Consider the following 21,873-nt stretch of genomic DNA (forward strand, 5'->3'; position numbering starts at 1 on the left):
TCACGGTCTCTCCTGCCCGGGCTGGCTTTGAACCATGATCCTCAGATCTCAGCCTCCTGAGTAGCTAGGATTACAGGCGTGAGCCACCAGCGCCCGGCTGATATTTGTTATTTTTAAACTTTTAAATTTTATATATTATACTCTTCAGAAATGTGCTTTTGTAAATCAGTGTAGGCTGAAAGAAATCTGAAAAACATTCTAAATACTTAACTACATTAATTTAAGGTAAAGTAGTGTTTTTTTCCCCAGATATTTTATCTTGGTTCCCATTTTTTTTTTTAGCACAGTGTCTTTAATTCCTCAAAGCATAGCATAGTTCAAGCACAGAAAGAATATTATAATTTACAAGAAGCCCCGAAACTTCTGAGATGTTGATAGTATGTCTGCTTCTTGTGAGGGTATGCAGTTCTTAAAATCAAGATTTGAAAGAAAACTAAACAGACTTCATGCTGTATATTTCATTCCAACTTCTGAAGTTCAGAACTGATTGCAAGAAGTAGTGCATTCTGGAAAAGGTAAAGTTTCCGTAAAGGAAAGAATGAACATATTGCTTGTAGGTAAAACATTACAGGAGATCTTAGACAAGGATATAATTGGTCTCTATGTAAAGTATACCTGAAAGACAGGATTTATTTTGCAGTCTTGTGCCTGGCAGTTTTTGTCTTTTGTTTATGGCACTATAAAGACATAGAATTTAGAATGTACATTGTTTGCTCTTCATTACTTATGTAGAAGTCTTATAATTGTAAGTAATTTTATAGCTGATAATTTTTTTCTTTAAATTTTTCTGATTTTTTGAAGGAAATATGGAAATGGTTTGTCCTAACAGCTAATTTCTAGAACTTTGAGTTAATTTCATCAGATTTGGACTTTCTCAGCTTTTGTGTTGTATAACACTTCCTGTTTTCAAGACTTTTGGTCTTGCAAATAGCCTGTAGATTAACTTTTTACTTCTGTTCTCTCTGTCTTACTAATTTTAGTTTTATATTCACTAATGTCATAGAACTTCTATTGAATGCCATGTGCATCCAAGACTGCAGGGGTAAATTTTTCATGTTTTCTGCTTTCAGTAAGAGTTTGTTGCATGACCTGGGCAAGTCAGTAGCTTATTGTTATGCAATGTGACAAGTGCTTTAACAGCAGAAAATTCAGATAAGATTAGGACTCAGACTGCACGTATAACTGGGGATCTTCACTGGAGGACAGGCTTGTATTACTAACTCTTGAGAAACAAGTATGATGGTTGAGAGGTAGAAAAAGTGCTGATGTTAGAGACTTCATTGAAGGACTACTTAAATTCCAGTAATAGCACTTTAAATCCTACATTAGATTTTCATTAAAACATATTTTTAAAGTGGTTATTTCTTGTGCATCCAGTTGAATCTGGGCCTTGAATTGTGGCCCTGTATTAATGTTGAGGGGCTTGTTCCAGATCATTATTTAAAATTTGTATATAAGTGAAATTTTCTTTTCTTTTGGTGTTAATCCCGGGGCTTTTTTGCTCAAGGGTAGAGTTCTACCACTTGAGCCACAGCTCTGCTTCTGTATCTTTGGTGTTTAATTGGATATAAGAGTCTCAGGAATTTTCCTGCCTCAGCTGGCCTTGAACTGCTCCTCAGAACAGCCTTCTGAGTAGCTGGATTACAGGCGTGAGCCATTGGTGGCCCAGCTCAATAATGTTTTAGCTAACTAAAAGTAGTACATATCACTCTTAATTTGTGATAATTCCTAAATTTACAACTTGAGTATTAATACATTTCAGAATCATATTTAAATTCTCTCTTTCTCTCCTTCCTTCCTTCTGTCCTTCCTTCCTTCCTTCTGTCCTTCCTTCCTTCCTTCTTTTCTTCCGCTCAAGTCTGGCCACTTCCCGTTTTCTGAGTGGTTTATTGGAGATAAGAGTCTCACAGACTTTCCTCCCGGCTGGCTTTGAACTTGTGATCCTCAGATATCAGCCTCCTAAGTAGCTAGGATTACAGGCGTGACCTACCAGTACCCGGCTCAATGCTCGTCTATCAAGAGTAAACTTGCTTTGAACTCATAGCACATGTTTATTACACAAACATTTAAAAATTACTTCTTCATGTATATTCAGAAATCTTTGTACACTGATTTGACAGTGCCCACTCTTTCCTTAAACTGTGGTTAGCATTTAAGCTTGTCATGATGTTATCTGAACTGGAGTATTGAGGAATTTGTTTTGCTTTTTATTCTTTCAAGACAGGGTCTGTGTAGATATCCTGGGCTGACCTAGAACTTGGTTTTTCTGCCTCAGCCTTGGAGGTCTGTGATTACATGTATGAAGCACCAAATCTAGTGATTAAACAGATTTTCATACAGTCTGATTTACTATTTCTCAGCGTAGTGAGGCTCATGTAGACTTCCTAAACTCCATTCCTTTGAAAAGTGCTAATAGTTTTTTTCATACTGCTTTTTTTTTATCCCAATTTTCCATCTAGTGATATTCATCACAGAAATTTACTTTATTTTATTTTATTTTTTTGGTCCAGTCGTGGGGTCTGAACTCTGGGCCTGGGCACTGTCCCTTAGCTCTTCAGCTCAAGGCTAGTGCTCTACCACTTGAGCCACAGCACTACTTCTGTTTTTTTTTCTTTTTTTGCTTATGTGGTGCTGAGGAATTGAACCCAGGGCCTCATGCGTGCAAGGCAAGCGCTCTACCACTGAGCCACCTTCCCAGCCCATTTTTTATATTTTTTACATTTTAGCATTTAGCTTAAATAACATTCATCCCAATTTACTTACTGAAAAACTAAACTTTCTGGTGTTTTCTTCTTGGATGCTATCCACTGTATTCTTCTCTGGCTCAACTAATCACTCACACCTTGGGCTTCAGTTCTATATCACATCATTTGGGAGACTTGACCCCAAGTTAGATTTTCCTATTTTTTGGTTTTGTTTTTCCTTTTTTTGGTTGGTTGTGAGGCTTGAACTTAGGACCTGGGAGCTGTCTCTGACCTCTTTAGCTAAAGGCTTGTGCTCTATCACTATGAGCCACAGCTCCACTTTTGGTTTTTCAGTGGTTATTTGGAGATTAGAGTCTCAAGAGGACTTTCTGCTCCAATTGTCTTTGAACCACAGTCCTCAGATCTCAGCCTCTAAGGAGGATTACAGGTGTGATCTGGCATCTGGCAAGATTCTCCTTTGCTAAGGTCCCTTAGCATTTGTATTTCCTCTTTATAGCATCCTTTCATAATGACATTTGTCTTTTAATGTTTGTCTTTTTGTAAACTTCATGTGTAGTAATAACTGTCTTTACTACTGTTTTTTCAGCATGCAAAGTCTATTTTGTGTAGGCTTCAACAATAAAAATTGTTTTAAATGAATAGTTTAGAGTCCCAAACAAACTGAGCAGGACATTTAAAAGAACAAAGAGATATTATCACATTGTTGTTCTTAAACACATATTACCTGCCTTTAGTAGCATCCTTCAAGTGTTAATTTGTGCTTTTTAAACTGTCACATATAGTTTTAAGAAGCTTGATAATGAAATATTAAACACTTAAGAGATATGAGTTGAAAATGAGAGCAGAGGAAAACTTGAATTGCAGAATTAAAAAAAATAGTATTTTCAAAATACCATTTGTTTTATGCATGATTTTTCAGTGATGATCTAAGATAATAGTAGTTAATTATATATTGTTAAAGATATCAAAAGACCAGGTTTCTATCTGTAATGATGGAATTTAAAGTTCTTAACATGTTAAGCATTTTTACTAGAAAGATTTGCTTAATGAAGTATAACATAATAGTTTTAAGTTTTTATTGAGTGTGCATGCGCACTTGCGCACCCAATAAAGAGGTAGGTGTGTGTGTGTGTGTGTGTGTGTGTGTGTGTGTGTGTGTGTGTGTGTGTGTGTGTGTGTGTGTGTGTGTGTGTGTGTGTGTGTGTGTGTGACTAGGGTTTGAACTAAAGGCCTTGCACTTGCCAGGGAGGTACTTCACTGCTGAAAAATGTTTCCAGCCCTTATTTGTGTTGGTTGGCTGCCTGAATCTCAACCAGCCTATTTCAGCCTGCTATAGCTAGAGTGGCATGTACAAACTACACCCAGCATCCTTTCATTGAGATTGAGGTTCATGAACTTTTCTGACTGGCCTGGCCTGGACTAGGCTCCCAAAGACACAAGGATTATAGAGATACATGTTTATGCTTAGCAATGTTTCTTTGTTTAGCTAGCTATGAGATGTATACAATTTTGTAACAGTTTGGTGGATTTTCAGTCAGTGTTGTATGAAACATAACCTTTACAATGATTTAACTACAAAGACTAATAATAAATACTGCTATAGCTTTTATTCTGTTACTGAGAGTAAGCTTTATTCTCTTGGCATCTCCTGATCATCTGGACAGGGAACATTAGATTGAAGGTCACTTTAACTTCTTTGCTAGTAATATCTAAGAGATTGGGTGACCTGAAATAGGTTATATTTAATTCAGCTTTGGTTTGTATATATCAGGGATAGAGAGTTCAAATTTTACTGGAAAGCTTTAGTTCTGTTTCAGGTAAAGCATGTGTGTGTACTGTTACTGGGGTGTGGCTTTTTAACTCAAGACTGGCACTCTGACACTTGAGTTACAACTCTATTTCCAGCTTTTAGCTAGTTAATTGAAGTTAAGAGTCTCTCAAATTTGTCTGCCTGGTCTGGCTTTTGAATCTTCAGCTCTCAGCCTCCTAAATAGTGCATTCCTTTTTTTCCTTAGGATCTCTTGAATTCTGTGTCTATAATAAGGATAGAACTAACTATTCTGTTGCTAAAACAAATATTGGTTTATATACCATGTGTTAATTACAGTTCTAAATTCATAGAAGTGGGATGCTTACATATACCAGGCAGCTTAAAATAGTAAGGTTTTATGACTTAATCTTGACGACATTTATTTCTGTACTTTGGAAGTAGTGATTTGAAATTCTTAATACTAGAAATATGGCCTCGTTTCAGAACACCCACCAAGCAACTGTGGGAACTCAGCATACTAAATGGCTGGTAGTACTGCAGTGTTCCCCCTACCCCCCACACCTCCTGTTATATAATAGCTTATAGTAGTACACATAGAACATGAGTATTTGGGACATGAACCAAGTGTTTTTAAGCCCAAAGAATTTTGAGACTATCTGAAACTTTATTTTGTACATTAAGGCTCTAAAGATTATCCAGTATAACTTATCTGTGAGGTTGATATTGGGCAAGTGATGCTTTAGGATATATATAAGGCTGAAAAGCAAGAATTATTTTGGGGGCCGGGCGCTGGTGGCTCACGCCTGTAATCCTAGCTACTCAGGAGGCTGAGATCTGAGGATCGCAGTTCAAAGCCAGCCCGGGCAGGAAAAACCGTGAGACTCCTATCTTCAATAAACCACCAGAAAACCGGAAGTGGCGCTGTAGCTCAAGTGGTAGAGCGCTTGCCTTGAGCTGAAGAGCTGAGGGACAGCGCCCAGGCCCAGAGTTCAAGCCCCACAACCGACAAAAAAAAAAAAAAATAATTTGGGGTTTGAGAAATAATTTAAAAAAATTGTTACTATTCTCAACAACTTTGAGAGGTTTTATTAAGAAAAGTTTGGGCTGGTCTCCTGTAATCTAGCTATTCAGGAAGCTGAGATCTGAGGATTGAGGTTCAGAGCCAGGCAGAGCAGAAAAGTCTGTGAGACTTTTTCTTTTTCTATGGTTCTGGGGCTTGAATGCCTGGCCTGGGCATTGTCCCTGAGCTGCTTTTGCTCAAGGCAAGTGTTGTGCTGCTTGAGCCATGGCACCATTTCTGGCTTTTTTGAATAGAGGCAAGAGTCTCACAAGAGTTTCCTGCTCAGACTGGCTTCGAACTGCAATCCTGAGATCTCAGCCTCCTGAGTAGCTAGGATTATGGCATGAGCCACCAGCACCTGGCTCTGTGAGACTTATCTTCAGCTACCAAAAAAGCTAGAAGTGGAAGTGTGGCTTAAGTGGTAGAGCACTAGTTTTGAGCATAAAAGCTCAGGGACAGTGCTCAAGCCCTGAGTTCAAGCCCCAAAAAGTTTGGTAACTGATATGAACATTTCCTTGATGTTTATGTATAATATTTAAAAATGTCAGTGAAAATATTTTCTATTTATATATTGCTCCTTGGTGTTGTGCAGCCTAAACACTGCAATATTGTGTTAGCCAGGGTGGGTGTAAGAATGGGACCCAGGGCTGGGAAGGTGGCTCAGTGGTAGAGTGCTTGCCTTGCATGCGTGAAGCCCTGGGTTCTATTCCTCAGCATTACATAAGCTGAAAAAGCCCGAAGTAGAGCTATGACTCTAAGCTATGACTCTTAAGTAGTAGAGCACTAGCATTGAGCTGAAGAGCTGAGGACAGTGCCCAAGACCAGAGTTCAGGCCCCACTACTGACAAAAAAAAAAAAAAAAGAAAAAGAAAAAAAAGAATGTGATCCACTAGTTTATTTTTGTGGTTAGGAAAATAGTCATAAAGGAATTTCCAATTGTACTTTCATTAAGTTTTTTAATTAAAAAAAAGACCAATGCTGGGTTCCAGTGGCTTTATACCTGTAATCCTAACTACTCAAAAGGCTGAGATGAGGGTTGCCATTCGAAGCCAGTCCTGGCACAAAAGTCGATGAGACTCTTATCTCCAGTAAACCACTCAGAACACTCAGAAAAAGCTGGAAGTGGTGCTTGGCTACTCTTAAACACAAAGAGGCTCTGGGACAGTGCCCAGCCCTGATCAGGTTCAAGTCCCAGGACTACCAAGTAAATAAAAAAAAAAGGGACCAAGTTGAGGCTGTGTTAATTGCAAAAACTGGATATTAGCATTTTAAAGGGATCTATGGCAAGATTGTGAAGATTTTTATTAAAGTTGAAATTAAGTTTAGTGAAATTGAAATTTTGCTCTTTTATTAAAATTCTTTGAAAATTGATCATTGATGAATACTATATTTATATGATTAATGTATTTATTTATTTTGTTGGTCATAGGGCTCAAACTTAGGGCCTGGGCTGTCCCTGGGCTTTTGCACTGAACGCTAGCACTCTACCACTGTGAACTACAGTGCCACTTCTGGTTTTTTGGTTGTTAATTGGAGATGAGTCTCACAGGTTTTTCTGCCCCAGCTGACTTCAAACTGTGATCCTCAGATCTCAGTCACTTGCGTAGCTAGGATTGTAGATAGGCTTGAGCCACTGGCACCTGGCATGTGATTAATGTTTTAAAAAATGTTAAGTAGGAGTCTGGGAAGAAGGTGGCTCAATGGTAGAGTGCTTGCCTTGCATGCATGAGGCTCTGGGTTCAATTCCTCAGCACCACATAAGTAGAAAAAGCCGGAAGTGGTGCTGTGGCTCAAGTGGTAGAGCACTAGCCTTGAGCTGAACAGCTGAGGGACAGCTCCAAGGCCCAGAGTTCAGGCCCCACAACTGGCAAGAAACAAACAACAAAAAAATGTTAAGTAGCACTTCTTATTCTCAATATAAGTACTGCCCAGTACTTACGATATGCAGATTTATAATATTTGAGTTGCTTCCAAGAGTAAAAATCTTTGTTAAATAATAGTTTTTTTTTTCTGGTATGACTTTAAAAATTAATCACTTGCTGCCTATAAATTACTAAGTGATTTGCATATTTAGGTGTGGGAATGTTTTTATAACCAAGTTTCTGTAACTATTTCAGAATTACATTTGGGAGCCAACCAGCTTCTCATAGTTCATGCATATAATCCTAGCTACTCAGGAAGCAGAGATCTGAGGATTGAAGTTTGCAGCTAGCCCAGGCAGACAAATCTTAGGAGTCTTTTAATCTCCAATTAACTAGTAAAAGGCTGGAAATTGAGTGACTCAAATGGTAGAATACCAGCAGTAAGTGAAAAACCCCTGTGAGAGGGAGAGGCCCTGCTTTTAACCCCAGTATTTATACCCTGCCCCCGAAAAAAGGAAAACACATGGATTTGTCTGAATTTTGACTGCTATAATAAAATACAGATACTGTGTAGCTGAAACAAAAAACACATTTTTTTCAGTGTTTTGGATGCCAGCAAGATCAACGTGCCAAACACTTCTCTTTCTAACAAGGAAGCATCAGGAAGAATGACAGACAAGCTCTATGCTTTCTTTTTTTTGGTCAGTCGTGGGCCCTGAACTCTGGGCTTGGGTATTGTCCCTGAGCTCTTCAGCTCAAGGCTAGCGCTCTACCACTTGAGCCACAGCACTACTTCTGGCTTTTTCTGATTATGTGGTGCTAAGGAATTGAACCCAGGTCTTCATGCATGCAATAGGCAAGCACTCTATCATTGAGCCACCTTCCCAGCCCTCTATGCTCTTCTTAAAATGACATTCATTTTGCTGGGTGAGGGTGTTCATGCCTGTCATAACTAGCTACTTAGGAGGCTGAGATCTGCGAATCATGGTTCAAAGCCAGCCTGGTCAGGAAAGACCTTGAAACTATTATCTACAATAAACCATCAAAAAGTTGAAAGTGGAGCTATGGCTCCAGTGGAAGAGTGCTAGCCTGAGCAAAAAAGGGTCAGGCAAGTGGCCTGAGTTCTAGTTCCAGGACTGGCACAAAAAACCAAAACAACAAACCAGCATTAATCTCATGAAGACCCTAACCCATGACTTCATTTAAATTCACATAAGCCTTAGCAAGGAATTCTGTTACATTAGGAAGGTAGGAGATAATATAGTACATGTCAGTTGGGAAATGAGATGTTTTTAGTTGGTTAAATCATAAAAGTTATAAAATGTCTCATGCCTTTCAATATTTTGACTATCTCTGTTCGGAGAAATTTCTTAGTAACCTTAAGTTTAATTGGGCTGCCTGGTATTTTTTGAGCTTGTATGAATAATGTTTTTGCTTGGGAATATTTGGAAAAATAATACAGAGATAAATGAGATTATAGTTGACCAAAACCAAATGATCAGCATAGTAGGTAAATAATTAGTTGAGCAAAAGTCTTTCTCTGAATAATGTCTCAAAAACGGACTTTGTACAAGTTTGAAGAGCCATTTGTTTTATAATGGTAGCAACTTGTGGGAGACCATACACTTTAACCTTATTGTTTAGAGTACTTTTTTTTTGTCTGTTGTGGGGCTTAAACTCTGGGCCTGGGCACTGTCCCTCAGCTCCTCAGCTCAAGGCTAGCACTCTACCACTTGAGCCATAGCACCACTTCTGTTTTCTGATGGTTACTTGGAGATAAGAGTCTCACGAATTTTCATTGCCAGGGCTGGCTTTGAACCCATGATCCTCAGATCTCAGCCTCCTAAGTACCTAGGATTACAGGCATGAGCCACAAACGCCTGGCTTCAGTACTTCTTTTTTGTTGATATGGGCTTTTTTTATATTTAACAAAATACAGAACGCTTCTTGAATTTACATCTTATCCTTGCACTAGGGCCATGCTAATCTCTGTAGTATTTGAGTGTAGAGTTTGAATCCAGGGCCTGTGCTACTACTGAGCTATAGCTCTAGAGCTTTCATCCCAACTTATTTAAGTATATGTGCTGCTGAAATGAACAGTTTCTGCTAGTTTAAAGAGTGAGTACTGGTAATGGGAAGTACTTGGAACCAGATCAAATAAACCACATGTGTGGATTTATACAACAAAAATGAAGGATTAATGATAGATAGCATCAACAAGCTGAAGACCAGTCATGGGGCTTGAACTCTGGACCTGGTGCTATCCCTGAGCTCTTCATCTCGAGGCAAACGTTCTCCCACTTGAGCCACACAGGGCCACTTCTGGTTTTCTGGTGGTTAATTGGAGATTAAAGTCTCATGGACTTTCCCGCCCGGGCTGGCTTTGAACTGGGATCCTCAGATCCAGCCTTCTGAGTAGCTGGAATTACAGGTGTGAGCCACTGGCACCTGGTTAAATTGGATATTTATTTTTAGTTGCAGCTACTGTTGGATATTGTCATCATAATCTATATAGCCTAGAATAGTAACGGTGTTTATTTGGCTTTATACTAGAACTAGAAAACTGTAAGAGAGGGCAAAGTGGCTTCCCCTCACTCTTCTGTGTTCTTTGGCTGATACATGTATTGACATGAGACTGGTGAATGCCTATAATGCCAGCTACATAGAAGGCTCAGGTTGGGGGCATCACTATATGAAATATGGCTTTATCTTTATTCTTCACCTATCTTTATTCAAATGTTTATTGAGCACTTATTCTGAACTACGTAAAAAGTCATGAAGCACTTTACAATTAAAACTTTTTCTTTACAAAATGAGCAAGCTGTCTAGTTATGATTCGTTAATAAGTTCTAAGTCAGTCAGTCCCCCCCCCCCCCCCCCCGTGGCATTGGTGCTCAGGGACTCATGATGCTAGGTAGGTTCTCTACTACTTGGGCTACATTTCCAGTCTTTTTTATTTTTTCAAATATCTTGCTTTTTGCCCTGAACTAGCTTACAGCCTGCCACGTAGCTGAAATTATGGTAATATGTCACGATGTCCAGCCAAATGATTAAAATGGGGTCTAAGTTTGCCTGGGCTGGAAATCTTGCCTGGAAATCTCTCTCAGACTACAGATGTGAATTGCTATGCCTAGTTAGTATTTATCATTTTTTTTCAGTAGACAAAATGGCTTTAAGTATATTTCTAAGTCCTGGGATATAACTGAAAAAAAAAATGGCTTTCTGGGCCCTATTTTCCCCAGTTTTAAATGAGTCATCTAGCCAGGGAAGTATAATATAGGATGCTAAATGTTCTGACAAAGGGAAGTTTTAAGTGGGAGCATGGAGGAGATGATAGGCAAAAAAGCTTCTCAATAAGGAGTAAATGGGAATTTTCTCAGTGACAAACTGCAACACTGTGATTCAAGCCAAAGAAAATAGCTTCTTTAAAAGTAATGGACACAAGAAATGGTAGGCCCCTCTATGGTATGTGAAAGAGGTTCATGTGACCACAGTATGAAGTGGAAAACATTAGATTTGTGGCAGAAGTAAGCAGGGGCTAGTCTTGAAAAGCTTGATAATCCCTGCTAAAAATTTTAGGTTTTATCATGAAAGCTACCTCTACATGTTTTAAATTGGCTGTAACCTGTTAGCATTTGGAAGATCACTCTAATTACAGTGTAGTGATTAGGTTAAGTGCAGGATTGGGGGTGGATATGGTGAGATCAGGTAGAAGGCTATTAGAGGAGAGAGACTGTGTATTTCCAGTGGGACAGTGAGAGTAAACAGAAGTTGATAGAGTTGGGGGAGTTTGGGAAGAAGATTAGTATTTAGTAGTTATTGTTAGGATATGAGAATAAAGAGAGAAGGGGTCATGATGACTCCAGGATTCCTAGTCCTCTTTCACCTTTCTGGGTTTATTTCTGTTTACATGTTGTCAATTTTAAGAGGCTTTTCCGGATAGCTCCTACTTCCGAGGCTGAGGCTGGGTTAAGCTTGGCTTCTTTATTTTGCACATCACATATATACTATTTCCTTGCTTTATAGATATAGACAAGACTTAGGCCTTATTAAAATTACACCCATAGCACCTTGTACAATGATGATATATGATACTGAGTGAATGAAAATAGTTTTTATTTATTAAAATCTGAATGTTTGTTGGAAAACCTTTTTCTGAACTGTTAATATCCAAAGACTTGTATTACTGCTTCAAATTAAACTCAGATCACTTCATGACTTCATAAAGATAAATGTGTGTTATAACTTCAACCTGGTGAATTAAGCTCTTTATGGGATACTATTAGACTAATTCATATGAACTTTATTAAGTTAGACTAGAGATTGCATTCAGGTTTTCTTAGTTTTAGTTTGTTTTATACTTTTTCAGTTTAAAAATCAATGTTACCAAACAAATTGGCAATGTTAGTTTATTTTTATCTCAAAATGAAAGGAACTTTCCTTCTTGATTAATAAAGGATTAGTCATTGTATATATTTAAATGATATACATATAAGGGATAAATGTAACTCACACATTGTTAAAGGGTAACATTGCAAATATTTTCTAGACTTTTAAAAGCTACACTTTTCTACATGTATATGATTATGATAAAATTGACCTAAACTATACAAGATATTAAGATATTAATGTCTAGTAATAAGTAGACCCATTGTTACAACACGTCAGTAGATAGGATTACTAGCCACATTTGTGGTACATACAGTGTGGACAGTTCACAACTCTGTGTGGGATGGGGCGGAGGTCCTGGACACACTGTATCATGCTGTTCAGATGGAGACACAATTTAAAACTTAAGTATTGTTTACTTAAAGAATCTTTCATATTTTTGGACTAAATAACTAATAACTAAAATCACTGTGGAAAGTGAGAGAGTTAGGAAGGGACTGCTCTACTATGCAGTTCTTTTATGCCAGGACATAAGGTATAACAACAGAAGTATACTTACAAGTGTGAAGCAGTACAGCATAAAGATGTAAGTGTGCTCCCAAGCCCATTTATTCTCCCCAGTTTTTATTGGTTATAAAGCATTGTCAAAGTATAGCATTTATATTATAACATACATTCAAAGTATATACATTTATATTACAACAATCATTTTTTACTGTCTGAAAACAATGCTCATTTTCTTGCTGTAGTTTTATCTTTTACAGGGCTAAACATTACCATCTGTTTGCTTTCCCATTTTTGCATGTTTAATAATAATTAACTGTTTCCTTAATTCTGAACTACAGTTAGACAAGAATAAATTCCTTTTTATTATTATTATTATTTTTGGTGCTGGTACTGAGAGCTTGAACTTAGGGCCTGGGAGCTATCCCTTAGCTTTTTTGTTCAAGGCTGGTGCTCTGCTACGTGCAGCTTTTGATTAATTGGAGATGAGTCCCATGGACATTGAACTATGGTCCTCGGATCTTAAGCTTCCTGAGTAGCCAGGATTATGGGCTTGAATCTCTAGTTCCCAGCAGGGTATAAATTCTTGGAGTCTAATTTTTCCTTGAAGTCTAATTTTTCCTTTAGACCTATTTTATAGTTATTCCTTAATTGATTTTTTTTTAAAAAAAGCATTGATATCTCCCTCACTCTCAGTTTTAAGTAGCAGTATTTTTGGCCTAATTTTCAGTTTAATAAATTTGAAATACAAGTCAGGCACTGGTGGTTCACGCCTGTAATCCTACCTACTCAGGAGGCTGAGATCTGAGGATCGCTGTTGAAAGCCAGCCTGGGCAGGAAAGTCTGTGAGACTCTTATCTCCAATAAATCACTCAGAAAACCGGAAGTGGCACTGTGGCTCAAGTGGTAGAGCGCTTGCCTTGAGCTGAAGAGCTGAGGGACAGCATAAAGGCCCAGAGTTCAAGCTCTATGACCGATAAAACAAAAAAAAAATTAAAATACAATAATTTTACTAGTATTTAGCTGTTAGTTGTATCTGCTTTACTTAGGAATCTATGTCCTTTCAGAGTAAATGATTTAAGTTCTGTCTCTCTTTATGTCAGTGATGTCAAGTAAAGTCTGTAAGAATTTCTAGTTTCTTAGAGAATTGTTTGGTTTGTCCTGGCATGTGACCTGCCTTTGAGGTGTGAGGCTGCGGGCCCTCCCTCACTGGTGGTCTTCAGCATTCCTCTACCTTTACTCATCGCTAACCCTTCTTATTTAGTATGGCTGGGGTTCGCTTCTAGTTTGTCGAAGTTGTATATTGTATTTCTCTTTTTATTGTCTTTCCTCGTTGTGGAGAAAGTTTTCTAGAGGAAGGAGGGGCTATACCTTCTTTTTCTCTGCATTTAAATTAGAAAATGCTAAGAGCCGCAGGTTCACTTTTGTTATGATAGTAATCACTTTATGTAAGGAATAAAATGTGCTGATGTAGTGTTCTGAAAGCCAAAACTAATTTATAGAGGGTCTTTTAGATCATTTTTAAATAAGTGGCACTTGAGATCACACCAGGACCTTCTACATGGTAGGAGGGAGTGTTACAACTGGACTACATCCCTAGCTTTAGGTCTTAGTTTTGAGAATAAAAAGAAAAATCACATTCTAATGTTAAAGTTTTAAGTAGTATGAATCCTTAGACCAGAGACTATTTGCCTCTAGTTAGCATTACTTTTTTTTGTCACTGCTTTTAGATATTGATTCCTTTTTCAAGTGAATTTGAAATTGAATTTTTATACTCTAGATTCTGCCACTGAGATATTTTTTACTTTAAGGCTTTTGATGTAATAATGTACTTGGAATAATTTAGTATTCTGAGTGGTATCTTGCCTTGAAGGAAACAGTCAATTTTGTTTTCTCATTTAATGAACATTTTTAAAAATTTACTTGAAAAATCTATCTACTTGATTCTTCTGTTCCTTCCTCCTTTCCTTTCTTTCTTCCTTCCTTCCATTCTCTTCCTCACTCCTTTAAGTATTAACTGCCGGTACTGGGTTCTGAATGCAGGCTTTTGGCTGATGATCTACTACTTGAGCCACACCTGTATCCTGATTTTTGCTGCTTAATTGAAGATGGACTTCTCATGGACTTTACTGCCCTGTCTGTCTTCCAAATCACAACCCTCCCATCCTAGTCTTCTCTGTAGCTAGAATTATAGAGCTATTGGTGCCTGGTTTCTTTCTGTTTTCTGATTTGAAAAAAGTCTTTGTTTTCATTTGACTCAATTCCATTTTACCTATTCCTAGCCTGTTAGCAAGAGCAAAGTGACAGGTGAAGAAAGGTGCATATTTTTCTCCACAGCATTTCTTGACTAAGGGTATTACTTTCTTAATCCCAAATATAAAAGGACATAGAACAGCTTCATTAATGATGTTAATGCTTGGAAGGTTATTGCAGCAATTTTCAGTGGTTTTTGTCGGTCATGGTGCTTGAACTCTGGGCCTGGGTACTGTCCTTCAGCTCTTCGGCTCAAGGCTAGTGCTCTACCACTTGAACCACAGCGCCACTTCCAGTTTTAATAGTGGTTTATTGGAGATAAGAGCCTCATGGATGTTCTGCTTGGGCTGGCTTTGGATTGCCAGATCTCAGCCTCCTGAGTAGCTAGGATTACAGGCCTCAGCCACCCGTGCCTGCCAGCTTTCAGTTTTTTAAAATTAAGAGATACCTCTTCTTTTCATATTTCATCTTTTAAAATTTTATTATTGTTAGTATAATGGTGACATACAGATGGGTTACAGTTACGTCAATCAGGTAAAGAGTACATTTATTTTTAGACCTTTTCAGTCCTTCCCTCACTCTTTTCTCCCAGTTTTCCCCTCCCATACCTTGCCCTCAAATTGTATAGTTCATTGTTAGCATATTCTCCTGTGAGTACCATTGCTGCATTTTTTTACCCTTTGTTCCTCCATTTCTGTTCCTCCCCTTACACTCCCAAAGACATAAAAACAACAAAAAGAAAAGAAAAAACAGCAAAAAAGAGAAAAAAGCCTCTTGTTTCCATTTCTTGGAGTTCATTTCAGTAAATACTACTTTGTATGATCAGATGCATACATAGGCATTATACCTTTCTGTTCCTCTTCTAAAGAGTAGCCTCCTTTTGGTAGCTTTCACTTTTAAGTCTTTGCTATTCTAGCTATTATGATTTCATTAATACATAAATCTCAAATTTTTACTAATTTTGTAAAAGTCTATTAATATAATTGATCTATGTTTTCTACTAAATCACTGGACTATGAGTGAGTGCTTAAAACACTAGAGACTAAGAGGTACTCCTCCAAAAGGTTTTTTTTTTTTTTTTTTTGGATCCGGTCGTGGGGCCTGAACTCTGGGCCTGGGCATTGTCCCTCAGCTCTTCAGCTCCAGGCTAGCACTCTACCACTTGAGCCACAGCGCCTCTTCCGGCTTTTTTAAAATTTTTTTCTGCTTATGTGGTGCTGAGGAATCAAACCCAGGGCCTCATGCATGCAAGGCAAGCGCTCCTACCACTGAGCCACCTTCCTAGCCCCCGAAAGGGTTTTTTGACCCAAATGAGTTTGAAGTCTTCTGCATAATGTAATAATGGATTCTGTAAAGGTAATAAAGAGTTACAAATTAAAAATTGTTTGAAACATATCTTATTATGAATCTACTTTGACCACAGAACTGTTATAATACTCTGTTATGCATTTTGGGAAAAAGTTGAGAATATTTTTGGATTAGAATTATTGTTAGACTATTCCAAAATATATGTTTGATTGACTGTTAGGACTATCTACAAACCTAAGAAACTTAATCAACTTCTTAATATGGGTAAATAGTTTAATTAAGTAAATATACTCAGAACATTTAATTATGATAGTTATTTTCCTCCTGAGGGATGTTAGGTCTAGGAATTTTGTCAGAATTGATCTTCTAAACTAGAAGTAACCCTTTTTAAAAATATATTTTAATTTCTGTTATATTGGGTAGTTACTCAAATATAAGCACAAAGGAATTACCATTCAGCAAATCAGTTTATAAGTACAATGTATCTGGATTCATGTGCCGCCTTCATTATTTTCCCCTAATCTTCCCAACCAACCCTCCTCCTCAGTTTTCTTAGTTTCATAGGCTGTGCATAGAATATTATGACTGTATTCTCTCCCCATTTCTGTCTTCATTCCCCACTCCCCAAAACCTCCACTCCATACTTTTCAGGTGCCAGTTTCCAGTCATTCATTTTGTTGCACTCTGAGTTTCTCTATTTCTGTCTATGTCTCTCTTGTCTTTCTGTCTTTCTTTCTGTCCTGGAGCTTGAACTCAGGGCCTTGGCACTATCCCTGAGCTTCTTTTGCTCAAGTTAGCACTCTACCACTTGAACTGTAGTGCCACTTCCAGCTTTTTCTGTTTCTGTGGTACTCAGGAATCGAACCCAGGGCTTCATGCATGCTAGGCAAGCACTCTACCGCTAAGCCACATTCCCAGCCCTGAGTTTGTTTTTCTAAGGAATTACACTGTTTGAATTCTTCCCAGTAAATACTGTACTTTGGTTAATTCATTTTGTGTATACTTGCATACACTGCTGTATGTGCTTGCTTGCGCATTTATAAATTCTAGTTTCCACATATGAGAAAAAACGTGTTGTCTCTCTAGGCCAGACTTAATTTACTTAACATAATTTTAGATTGGAAGTAATTCTTCATTTACTACATGCAAAATTGGTTACCTTTAGAACTACTTTGTAATAAGACTTAGAAGTGGGAGTTTTAGAGCTCTTTCTCTGTAGTCATATAGCTAGCTTCCCAGATGAAAAAAAATTGAGGCCTAGAAATGTAACTTTTGCCCAACATACAGCACAGTTTATCAAAGGAGTTGGAAGCAATATGTCATAATAGTTTCAGATCTTTTGGTTCTCCTTTCCCTTATATTGTTTTTAAGAATATTTCTTTTGAGATGATAATTAGTTAGATGATATCTCTGTTTAGCAGTAGACTTGAGGGAAGGGATTGAATCCCTTTAGTGTTAGATTTAAGACAAGAAAACAAGGAATTCTCTGGACATCCAGTTCCTCACTTATCTCAATTATCTTTTCCCTTTCTGGGAAGAGAAAGAGTAGTCCAAAAATAAGCATGCAGCCTTATTTTAGTATTGTTACTAAGGAATACTCAGTGCTAGGTTTAAAGAACTGGTACATGGATCAAGGATAAGTTGGGATTTTTTTTTCTAGATTGTGTTTAATCATTTCCTAGTGATAAATTATGGAAAATCTATATATTTTACTATTATTGGAAAATTAGGTTTAAATGGTTATAGACTTAATATCTAATGTGTTGAATTTAAATTTATAAGTACTTTTTAATATTCTTTTTTAGCATATTTCTCAGAAAGATACAATTCATTAGAAACTGGATTCCAAGTTCTGTAAATTATGTATCTAGGTACATTACTAGAAGAAATTCCTCTCTTCAATGCCAAAATAGTGAGTGAAATACTAGTGTGATCTGTAGGATCAGGACTGAGATGAAGGCAGAAAAATATTTTTCTGTTTAAGATAGTGATTCAGGCTGGGCACTTGTGGCTCATTCCCATAATCCTAACTACTCAGGAGGCTGAGATCTGAGGGTTGCAGTTCAAAGTCAGCCAGGTAGTAAAGTCCATGAGATGCTTATCTCAAATTCCCAAAAAAGCCAGAAGTGGAGCTATGGCTCAAAGTGGTAGAGCACCAGTCTTGAGCAAAAGAGCTCAGGGACAGTTCCCAGGGCCCTGGAGTTTGTATCCCAGGACCAGAAAGGTGGGGGGGGGGGGGGGGGGGGGGGGGGGGAGAGGAGAGAGCGAAGAGATGGTTTTTCTTTATTCTGTTGGTTGCTCTTTTTTCCCTAGAGAAAAAAAAGCAGTCCTTACTAATGGTTTTTGTATCAGACATTTTCCTTAGTTCCTGTGTCTGATCTCAATTATTTACATTATTTTATGTATTTGTTTGACTTATTCGTATTCTGACATGGGGAACATGTAATGTGGTTAAGCCTCAGAGGACCAGGCATGATGGTGCAACATGGGGAACATGTAATGTGGTTAAGCCTCAGAGGACCAGGCATGAGGGTGCATGCCTGTAAATTATGGCTAGCCTACTTGGGAGACCATTGGGAAGATCTCTCAGCAGTATAAGGCCAGTCCAAGCCAAAATGCTTGAGATACTATCTAAAGGAGCTGGGGTTGTGGCTCAAGTAGAAGAGCCCCTGCCTAGCAATAAACTCAAACCTTAGTACTGACCATAAAATGGCCCCCATTGATCTTATCATTTTGTCAGTTATGGTCTTATGTTTTCTTAGATAGGTCATTAAATTTCTCTGAGGCTAAGTATCCCTTATCTGTAAGTGAGGATTACTATGCTTTAGACTTAATGAGATGTTTGCTAAAAGCACTTAGTGTGCTTGGCACATAGTTGTTGCTCAATAAATACTTTCTCCTGCTGCTAGTATTAGTGTTAGATTTTCTCAATGTTCTCATCTGTTAAATGGGATTACTACTACTTGTGGTACTTGTTTCTCCAGAGTTGTTTTGAAAGTCAAATGTATAGGAACTAGAGTGTAGAACAATCAAATGTAGAAAATCAAATGTAGAACGGTTGCCAACTTAAACTAGTGTACCCAGTGAAGCTATGGAGAAACTAAAACCTTCCACGATAAAGACTAAAGGAATTCATGAATGCTAATCCAGTGCTACAAAAAGGATACTAAAGGGAAGCATACTATCTAAAGAAGACAAAGTCAAAGAAGATCAAATGTAATTATGTGAAAGTAGTTTGAAGCTTCTGTCTAAACAGAGGTAGCAACATTTAGCTCTTAGGATTAGGCTGGTATAAGCAGAAGGAATACTTTATTTTTGGGGAATGAGTTTCACTGAGGGTTGGAAAACAGATATGTCTTAATTCAGTACTGATAGACTAAGGCACATGGAGATATGTAACTTACAGGCAAGTCAGGTCCAGAGTACAGGCTTCTTCATTTGGTGTTTGCCATTTACAGATATATCATCCCTTGTCATTGATCGATGGTTACCTTAGCTCCCTGTACTTACTAAGACCCTAGAGGAAGACTCCATGACAGTAACATAGCCATTCAGAATTTGGTCTCCAATTTCTTTACCGTATTCCCTGTGATTACTTCTCTTTATCTGTATCATCTCTAAGTTTTTCAGGGAAAGATTAAACATTAAAATTAGGCTTGATGTGTATTTCTCTTATGCTCTTACACAAATACGAAGCTCTTACATAAATGAATTATATTATGAAGAAAGTAATTAAGGTGTAAAGATCAGCACATTACTATATAAAACCAGTATATAGTGAAAAAATCTCTTCAAAATGGTATAAGTGGGGCTGGGAAGGTGGCTCAGTGGTAGAGCACTTGCCTTGCATGCTCAAGGCCCTGGGTTCGATTCCTCAGCACCACATAAGCAAAAAGAAAAAAGCCGGAAGTGGTGCTGTGGCTCAAGTGGTAGAGCGCTAGCTTTGAGCTGAAGAGCTGAGGGACAGTGCCCAGGCCCAGAGTTCAGGCCCCATGACTGGACCCCAAAAAAAAATGGTATAAGTGCTCATATAGTATGTTGCATGTAAGTGTTAATACATTCAATAGATGCTTTGAAAATATGTATTGTAGATAGATTATAAGAATATTATATTTGTAAATATTCTGATAGGTATTGCAACAGATTTATGAGCATTCCAATTTACTGATCTGAATTTTTTGGGTTATGATTTTATGAGTTCCTCTTTTGGTTATTTAATGGTTTTCTGTTGCCTTAAGATATTTTCTTGAACAATAGAAAACCTACCATCTCATACAACCTGGCCACAATTACCATGTTCTTTCTGTAGATTGACCACATACCTGAATGGAAAGCCTAAATGGTGCTATTTTAGTTCTTCCGTTCTCTTTCACGTGTTTTTGTCAAGTTCACGGTGGAGGTAAATGAGTGAGATAGATGCCCTGAATCTTTTTGTTCCATGGCTTGTCTTTTTGTTTATATACCAGGGAGAAAAGTTATATACCAGAGAAAACAGACCTCATATTTTCCTCCTCTTTTTACTCCATTGTAAGTATGGTTGGTTAAATCACTGTCCATTAGTGGTCAATATTTAGCCTCTCTTACCTATACCAGATATACTGTTGGGAATGGTAGAAATATTTTAATAGCTTTTTCACATAGTTGAAGGTATTCTCAGAAACCACATCAAAACTGGACATAATCTCTTGAAGCTTAATTCTAATGTAGTGTGTAAGGCTATGCCAATGAATTTTTAAAATTTCATTTGAAATAATGGTAGACAAATAGGAAGTTACAAAAACAACAGTTCTACTTCTCACAGTGTCGGCATCTCGCAAAATTGTAGTACAATGTCAGTATCAAAACAAGAAATGACACTGGTACAACACTGTTAGATTATAAAATTTGGATTCATGTATTAATTGCATATATAGTTCTGTGTATTTTTATCCTACATGTAGCTGGATGTAACCACCACCATAGAACAATTTCTTCACCACAAAATCTCCCTCTCCAACCACAACTGGGTCTATACCCTAGCAACTACTACTCTATTCTCCATCTCTATAGTTTTGTCATTTCAAGAATGTATAAATAGAGTAGGAGATTTGGTTTTCACTCAGCATCTTGCTCTTGAGGTCCAGATATTATGTGTATCAATTGATGTTCCTTTTTATTGCTGGGTAGTATTTGCTGAATGTACCAGAGTTTGTTTCACCCACTGAAGGATATTTGAGTTGTTTCCACTTTTTACCATAATAATCAAAACTATGAGAGGAGTATACATTTCTGGGGATAAATCCAAGGAGAGCACTTGCTTATTAGGCTATATGGGTTGTGTTTTGTAAGTACATAACCACTTTTCTGCAGTGGTTGGACCCCTCTATTTTGCCTTCTTACCAGTAATGTATATTTTAATTATTTATTTTTTTGTTTGTTGTGGGGCCTGAACTCTGGACGTGGGCATTGTCCTGTCCCTCTTAGCTCTTCAGCTCAAGGCTAGTACTCTACCATTTGAGCCACAGCGCCACTTCTAGCTTTTTCTGCTTATGTGATGCTGAGGAATCAAACCCAGGGCTCCATGCATACAAGGCAAGCACTCTACCATTGAGCCACCTTTCCAGACCCCTCACCAGTAATGTATAAGAGAGGTGGTCTCTCTATATCATTATATTAGGATCTGTGCTATTACTAATTTTTATTTTAGGTTCTCTGTTAGGTTTTATGGTAATATTTCAAAATTATTTTAACCTTTAAAAAATTAAATTGTCTTTGTTGATGTATGCATATGTTGTGGATAAATATGAGTTCTTCCTCCATGAAGAACACCAACTTCTTAAGCAGTAAAAACATGCAAACTATTTCCAAGTTGCTGCTCTAATTTCTAAATCTCTCTTCTCTTCTGGTCTTAAGCTCATTTCTTCTTTTCTTCTTCTCTTCCTTTCTCCTCTCCTTCCCCCCTTCTTTCCTTCCCCTCTTCTCTTCTTCCTTCTCCTCTTCTTCTCTTTAACTGTGCAGTCCCTTAATTTTCTGCCACACTTA

At 37.7% G+C, this 21,873-nt stretch overlaps 1 protein-coding gene across 2 annotated transcripts in view; it reads left to right on the forward strand.

The window, feature by feature from the left end:
• Shoc2 (SHOC2 leucine-rich repeat scaffold protein) overlaps positions 1–21,873 on the forward strand; it is a 67,260-nt gene that overhangs the window by 4,452 nt on the left and 40,935 nt on the right. The window lies entirely within an intron of this gene.

Source organism: Dipodomys ordii, unplaced genomic scaffold (genome assembly GCF_000151885.1).
Source record: "Dipodomys ordii isolate 6190 unplaced genomic scaffold, Dord_2.0 Scaffold36, whole genome shotgun sequence".
NCBI classification, from domain to species: domain Eukaryota; kingdom Metazoa; phylum Chordata; class Mammalia; order Rodentia; family Heteromyidae; genus Dipodomys; species Dipodomys ordii.